Here is an 8,253-nt window from a genome sequence, read left to right as displayed (position 1 = left end):
TTTTTTTTAAAGAACATATGTATTTGCCATTTAGAAAGTCATGCAACAAATTGCTTAATGTAAAGTGCATTATTTTGAATTCACCACTTATACCAAGAATGAACTCAGTTAAACTTATTAATACTTATTCAATAATTTTAAAATTATATAAATCCCAATATTGCTAACTAAAACAAAGTAACACAAAGATAAGTAAAACAAATACACACAATATTAACATCTCAAAATATAAAACAAAATTACAAATGACTAATTAGATAACTCATTTGATAAAGAATAAAAACATATAAAAAATTTACAATCTTGAAAGTTAATTTATAATTTATTATCAATTGTTGTTGGCACTTTATTTTAATTTGAAAATATATGTTGAAGTTTGATTGTTTACTTATTTATACATTGTCTGTTTTATGAATATCATATCACTGTTAAGCAATACACACTCTAAGAAATAGATTATTTTGACATGTACTTTTCTATTTGATATCTAAAAAAAATCTTTTACTCATTATAGAACGCTCAACAATTCATCTTTCAATTCATTTGCATGCAATTATGTAAATATCTCAATTGTTTCCTTAAATCCCACAACAAACAATTAAACTAATATCATCTTAATTTTATATTTTTTTTTAACCAAAAAACAAAAGTCCTCAAAAATGGTTCTGATCACAGATCGGGTCAAGTTGACCCGCAAAAAACACGGTTTTTGTTTCGGGTAAAAAAAATTATCAAATTCAAGTCAACAATTATGAATGTTTCTCACACATGTCTACAATTTTAAATCTATATTTTTAACTCTACTGTAACCAGATTATTTTAACATGTACTTTTCTATTTGATATCTAAAAAAATATCTTTAATCATTATAAAATGTTCAATCATTCATCTTTCAATTCATTTGCATGCAGTTAAGTAAATATCTCAATTGTTTCCTTAAAACTCATAACAAACAATTAAACTAATATTGTCTTAATTTTATTATTTTTTTACCAAAAAAAGGTTCTCAAAAAAGGTTTGGATCACAGATCGAGTTGAGTTGATTCGCAAAAAACACGGTTTTTGCTTCAAGTAAAAAATATAAATATATATATATATATATATATACATATATATTTGAGTTGGATATTTTTCGGATTGGGTAAAAAAATTCTGACCCATTTTGTCATGTCTACCCTCAACCAGGAGGATTTCTTGTGGTGGATGCCTTATTAAAAGCTGATTCAACCATGTTATGATCCTCAATGATTGAGGAAGAATGAAACAAGTTTGCAATGGGAAAAGGGCACCTTCCCAGAAGGAAGGAAATCAACATGAAAGCAGACTTGCAGCATCTAATCAAAACAAAACATGGAACGTCTGTCACTCTATTTAATTAACCGATTGAATCGTGACTGGTTCAATTGTTCACCGGTTCAAGCGCTATTTGCTAACAATATTAACAAATGTCTGATTTTCTAATGAAAAATACCGGTTTAACTTTTGGTTCGCAGTTAACCTGATTGGACCGGGCAGTTCGGTTCAAATTTCTAAACCATGGAAATGACAACATTATAAATGATATCAAACATTATGGATTAAAGTTCAAAATTGTTTACTTCAAAAGTATCAAAATCAAAATTATCCCAAACATTTGCATTTTACATTTTAGTCTCTAAAATTAAAAATTACCCATTTTAAACATAAAAGGCTTCAGAGTTTTTCAGCCCAAAAAAAAAAATACTTCTAGTTCAGACAAAGAATTTGGGAGTAAAAAAACCTCTAGTAACTGCTGCAACGCTACCCTGCCACTGCCATTGCTCATGTCTCTGTTTTTCTTAAGGATTTGCCTCCTTGATTTATGTCTAACTTGGACTGTTAAACGTTGATGATGTATTGTAATTATCTCTATTAATTGCCTTGTTTTGTGAGAGGCGGCTACAACATAGTGATACCTACACAATTTTTGGAGAGAGAAAATATAAATATTTAAAGGGCTGAGAAATAAAATTTTGGTTGCTTCTAACAAAACACTTGATATGTAATAAGATCAAAAGATAACAAAGGAATTTAGATTTAATTCAAGGAAATCCTAACCTCTATGAACCTTTTGGATTTGATAGAGAAAAACATGATGCCGGAAAACCAATTAGGATCCAATTTGGAGAGAGAAAATATAAATATTTAGGGGATAGGAAATAGAATTTTGGTTGTTTCTAATGAAACACCTTTTTTTTGGCTAAATCTAATGAAACACTTGATATGTAACAAGAACAAACGATAACAAAGAGATAACGTGGGAATAACACCAATTTTCAAACATATAAATATTTAGGGGATAGGAAATAGAATTTTGGTTGTTTCTAATGAAACACTTTTTTTTTTTTGGCTAAATCTAATGAAACACTTGATATGTAACAAGAACAAAAGATAACAAAGAGATAAAGTGAGATTTTTTTCAAAATAACACTAATTTTCAAATAATTTCGTTAGTTAGTATTGTTTCCAAATTATTTAGAAAACTATCATCTCGAATGCCTTCGACTCGGTTTTAGTGTAGCAACTCAAGTATCAAAAACTCGATTTCTATGAAAATCAATGTGGAAATCAAGTCTAAGACTCGAGTTCCACAAACTCACTAAGAAGAAAGAGTAGAGATCACAAAGAAGGCCGCAAATCAACAAAGAAGGAAACAACCAACCCAGATCCATCAAAAACAATGAACTCAATCCTTTGCTCTCTGAACTTTCGTGGCTGAGCTCCTTGGCTCTTCCTCCGACCATCCTCGGCACCATTGGCAGTGGTCCAATCTCTAGCTCATCTCTCTCATCCCGAACCAAAACCATTTTTGTGATTTGTGAATTTGTTCCTAAAGTGAGTGTGGTTTTTGCGGTAGGTGGGTTTTTCTGGGTTTGTTTTTGGGTTGTTAAGGTTGTTCTTGATTTTGTCTTTGTGGGTTTGTTCTTGATTTGGTTTGGCCTCTGAAGAATGAAGAACGAAGGAAGGAAAAGGAAACAAGGAAAAAGAGCAAATTCCCTCGAACTTGAGACTTTTCCACTTGATTTGCTACAATGAATTCGACCCTAACAAACCCAAGGTGTTAGTTTCCTAAATAATTATTAAATGATGCTAACTAACAAAATTGTTAGAAAAATGATGTTATTTTGAAAAAAATCCAGATAAAGTTTAGATTTGATTTGAGGAAATCCTAACCTCTATGAACTTGAAAAAATAATGCCGTCTGGATACCAATTAGAATCCAATTTAATTAAACTTATTATATCAGTTGCTACAACTTAACAATAGAAAAATAAGACATTACAATCTAATGGCACCTATTATTTCTCACATCACTTAGACGTTGGCACCTACTATTTCTCAACATCCCAACTCTTCCATAGAGGTCATCAACTACAAAAACACAAATCCCCTTCATGGAAAACTGCCTCAAGTAACTTTTTAAGTTAAATCTACTTTTATTTGAATGAAAAACTGTCATATCATCTACTTACTAAATAAAAATTAAAAATTAAAACTCAATTCCATTTGTAATATATTTAAAACAAAATGAAATTCCAATTAAAAAAAGTAAGCCGAATCCATTTCCAAATACAAGTATGTATCACATAGAGATTTTTCAATCACTTTATAATAGAAATGTATTTCACTCAAATACTATTATTTTTATTGTTATCACGACTTTATTCTTCATTACCTCGAAAATAAAAAAACAACAAAATATGGTAAAATTATAAATACAACATTGACAAAATATCAATCACAAAAACCGAACAAAATTAAAAATAAATAAATAAATAAAAAAGAATGTTTGAAGCCATCTAGGAAAGGAACAGTAAAAGAGAAGAGGCGTTCCTTACCCTCAAACAGATTCAGATTACTGTGTGCCCCTGTCTGAACCACACGGCGTTTTTTGTTTTTTATTTGCACCATCTGGTTATTCTGAGGCAATCAAACCCCTCCCAAAAAAAAAAAAAAAAAAAAAAACTTATATTAATGTTTAAGAAAACCCATAAAAGAAGAGAAGAAAAAAGAGTAGTAGATGTGTAAGTAAAAAGAGAGAAAAAAATGTGAAAGGCTTGTTTGGGGGAAAACAGATGAGAGAGAAACAAAAGAGTCCCCATAAATTCAAAAAGGCCTTTTTTTTAAGTTTGATATCTGCCTCCTAACTAAGCCAGGTATGAAATCCAAAGTTCATATGGCTACTCTTTGAGGCAATCACACTTTTTTACATCACACCAAATTCAAACACCACACACACGCCCACACCACAATAACAGAGACAAAGAAGTTGATTTTCTAGCCGACTTGAGCTGCCACACTATGAGATTAGGGTTTCAGATCTTTACGGTTTATAAGATTGTGCAGACAACTGCAATTACTAAAATACCCTTATTTAAAATATGAAATTATCTTGGTCGGAAACCCTAGACTAAACCATTAAAACTAAAAGCTTTTTTTTTTTTTTACTACTAAACTTTTTTTTTTTTTGGTCACTATATTTATATTTATTATTTTAAAAAAAAGCCCGTTTGAATATACCTAATTTTTTTTTTTAAAAAAAAGTAAAGATAGTTTGTGTTTTTTCTTTTTCTTTTTTGTTAATCTCATTTCATTTTAGTCCCAAAATTTCTTGAGATGGTTTCAATTTCATCATTAACCTTATTTACCTCATGTTTTTTTTAAAAAAAATAAAATAAAACCTTATTTACCTCATTGAATATACTATATAATGTTAATAAATTGCATGTGTCATTTAATTATAATTTGGGTCTAGTTAATGTATGCCTTTAAGGCATATAATAATCATCAATATTAGGAAACTTTTTATGGAAAATTTAAAAAGTTGTCAAAAAAGTTAATTCTCTTTTCACTCTCTCATAAAAATTTTCCTAAAATAATTTACCCAATTTAATAAATATTTAAAAATAGTTTCAAACTATGATCCATTCTTGATGATAGCTATTTATTATCAGACTAAGACATTAATCAGTTTTTGATGTAGGCGGGGATTGAACCATATATCTCTTATTCAATCATCCAAGACTTTACCAGTTAAGTTTTCCAATATATATATTAAAATAGTCATGTTAGCATCCACACCACACTAGTTTTTTTTTTTTTTTTTTTTGAGAAAACAATCAACAATATATCACACTAGTTTGTGTATAATAAAAAAAGATATGAAATTTACACATTTAAGCCCCAAAATTACTCACATCAATCTATCTAAAATGTGCATATTTTTTTATTTTTGAGAAAGATAAATGTGTATATTTATTATTTACACAATTGCTACAATAACCATGTAAAGAATCAACATCATCTGTACCACTTTCTGTTCCACAAATAAAAACTTGCCACATGTCTCCTTATTTAATTAAATCCTCATATTATGTTTTTTCTTAATTTAATTACCCAAAATATATTAAGAAACCAAACACCACCACCATCAACCTTGGCTGGTGCTGACTACCTTCACCCTCGACGTGATCAATCACAGCAACCACCATTGCCTAATCTAAAACATTGTCAGACATCCAAGCCACTGCCCCCTCTCAATCCCACCGGACAATAATAGAATGCAAAATTTCACATCTTTCTTCATTTTTAAATTTCTATTTGACCCCATCGAACAATACCCAACAGTTAAATTTCTCATCTTTCTTCATTTTATATTAAGAAACAAAATCAACAATAAAAGAATGGAAAATAAAACAATATAAACAAATCCAACATACAACAATCAAAACCAAAAGGATCTCTAGAACTAAAAGAAAAGTCTAGTGGTTTAAGATGGGTTTAGTCCTTGGTGGCACTAGTAGTGGATGGCCATCAATGGTTGATGGTGTTGACTTCGGCGAAGGTTGGTGGAGATGTTGGTGGGGGTGTATTGTGCTAGATCCACCATCCCTTCCTCCAACTCTCCCTCTCCCAATTTGCTCAAAGACCTTGGCGGCGGTGGGCAACCATAAGTGGCGGTGTTGATGTCGTCCTAGACCATTGCTAGTGGCAGCAAAGATGTATTGGATTATAAATTTATTTTATGTAATAAAATAAAAAATAATAGAAAATTAGGATGTGCTTAAATAAGTGGACACATGGTAGGTTTTTATTTGTGGAACACAAAGTGGTATAGGGAGAGTGGGATAGAAAATGTTGATTCATATGTAAATATGCACGGTTATTGTAGCTGAGTATTCCATTATTTTACTAATTCACAATTTTGCTCCTTTTTGCTCTCTCTTCTCTATGCAAACCAAACTCTTTTCTTTTCTTCTCCCTCATCTCACGATTTTGCTTTTTTCTCCTCTGTTACACACAAACACATCCACATGAACACACCAATAAAGAGAGAGAGAGAGAGAGAAGAGAGAGAGAGAGAGAGAGAGAGAGAGAGAGAATTTGACAATGAGAGAAGGGCGAACAAAAAGATAGAGAGGTATTTTGAAAAGGAGATAGAGTTGAGAGGAAAGGGAGACGTTTGAGATGGAATGTGAGAGACAATAGAGATAAGGACAAAATAAAAAGGGGGGAAAAATAAAAGAGAAATGATTATTTGAATAGAATAGAGCGTAAAATAGATAATCCGATTTAGGTGTTTTTAAAAAAGTGGTTGTGTAAAATAGGAAAAGTAGGTTCTTATACTAAATAAACATAAATTTTTACATGAGTTGATGCAAATACTCTTAGATGGTTTAAAAAAAAATGTCACTATCCATTAGACTTTTATCTTTTTATTTCTACATTTTGTTACTTATTTCTTCTCTCTTATTAGGTCCTCTTTCCCACTGGCAATTGCCATAGTATTTTCATTCATAAACATCTCCTATGGGCCAAAAAAAAAGGTTTAACTATATATTTGGTCCCCAATCTTTGACTTTCGTTTCAAAATAATCCTTATACGTTGAAATGTTATATTTCAATCTCAATACTTTAAAAAATGTTAGAAAAAGGGTCTTATCATCATCCAATCAACGGATGGAATACTTCAAAAAAAAAAAAAAAAAAAAGGAAAAAAGTCTTTATCATCAATCATCAAATGGATTTAAAAAATGCTAACATATCAAATAGAATTTAAGCATGTTATAGGATCTATGTTATCAAAGTGACTTGTTTCATGAATTTTGTTTACTACGTCAGTATTTTCCACCTATCAAATGATGCTAATAAATTTTTTGAAACATTTAAGTATAAAGATAAATATAAAATAAAGGTTAAAATTAAGGAATAAATTTGCAAATATATTACCCCCAACCTCCACGACCTAATGTCAAAACATAAAACACAAATTCTTTTTTTGGTATAATGTTAGAACTAACATTATTGACTTAAACGTTGGTATCAAGCAATCATGGGATTTATTCATAAATGGCCATATGTTTGGAGGTGTTTGTAGACCCAATTAAAATGAATTTTATGTTACAAGAATGGTGAATAGGCAAAATGAATTTTACGTTACAAGAATGGTGAATAGGCAAAAACGAGGGTTTTGATCAAAGTTATCAATACCATAGTGGTAATAGCCGTATTCACCAATAAATTTACTTGAATATGCTTCCTTTGTGCTAGTTAGAATATAAGAATATTGCTCTTGACTATTAGTTTTCATTGATGTGTGATAAGGGTAATTTTGAGAAAGGTATTAGTCTTGTCCATATAAGATAAAACCGTCGGACTCAAAGAACCTGCCAGCTTTACTATAGACGACGATTCTGCCCTCAAGCCGACAACTTTCTGTTGGACGACCAGATCGCTTGATGTGATGGGGGATTGACGGCAAGAAGCTGACGGGAGTAAAGGCAGCTCTTGACGACTCTAGCATGGTTTTTTGCTTGGGCTCCATGAATAAGTACATAAGGAAATATCTTACGCCTCACGGTTAACCCTAATCGAGAGAGTCCTTATAAGGAAAGAATCTTGCAAAATCCATGCATTAACAAGGATCTTCCCCACAAGGAAAGACCCTCTCCACCAAGAAACGAATGTCAACTCTACATTACTATAAAAACCCCAAAACCCTCACAAACTAAGATACGCATAATTTCCCCAACTCTGGCACTCTAGAGTTGTGAAAGTTCTCTAACTTGACCTTCAGAGGGTATTTGGCCGGTACCACACCGGTACTCTCTACAAGGTCTTCTTTATTTTTGTTTCGTAGGTGTTATCTCGAGTACGTAAGGACTGTGTGACTTACTGATGATTTTCGGCATTATCAATGTGCATGAAATATATATAATAAAGTACTTCCATATT

At 31.0% G+C, this 8,253-nt stretch overlaps 1 long non-coding RNA gene and 2 other non-coding genes across 4 annotated transcripts; all 3 read right to left on the bottom strand.

Annotated features, from left to right (window-relative positions):
• Window positions 1–1,828: 1,828 nt before the first annotated feature.
• On the bottom strand, window positions 1,829–4,311 carry LOC115952240. 2 transcript variants are annotated; one of them, XR_004083301.1, is made up of 4 exons: window positions 4,267–4,311; window positions 3,858–3,956; window positions 2,077–3,062; window positions 1,829–1,934 (listed from the first exon to the last, which is right to left on the bottom strand). It is a non-coding gene; the product is annotated as an uncharacterized LOC115952240 (long non-coding RNA). The 2 variants fall into 2 exon arrangements; XR_004083300.1 differs by lacking the exons at window positions 3,858–3,956; window positions 4,267–4,311 and having other exon boundaries at window positions 2,077–3,851.
• Window positions 3,803–3,949, bottom strand: LOC115954364. Its single transcript, XR_004083901.1, has one exon. It is a non-coding gene; the product is annotated as a small nucleolar RNA snoR138 (small nucleolar RNA).
• Window positions 4,064–4,177, bottom strand: LOC115954358. Its single transcript, XR_004083895.1, has one exon. It is a non-coding gene; the product is annotated as a small nucleolar RNA U19 (small nucleolar RNA).
• Window positions 4,312–8,253: the final 3,942 nt, after the last annotated feature.

This window comes from Quercus lobata, chromosome 7 (assembly GCF_001633185.2).
Source record: "Quercus lobata isolate SW786 chromosome 7, ValleyOak3.0 Primary Assembly, whole genome shotgun sequence".
Taxonomy (NCBI): Eukaryota; Viridiplantae; Streptophyta; class Magnoliopsida; order Fagales; family Fagaceae; genus Quercus; species Quercus lobata.
This window is presented reverse-complemented; position numbering and strand designations above follow the sequence as displayed.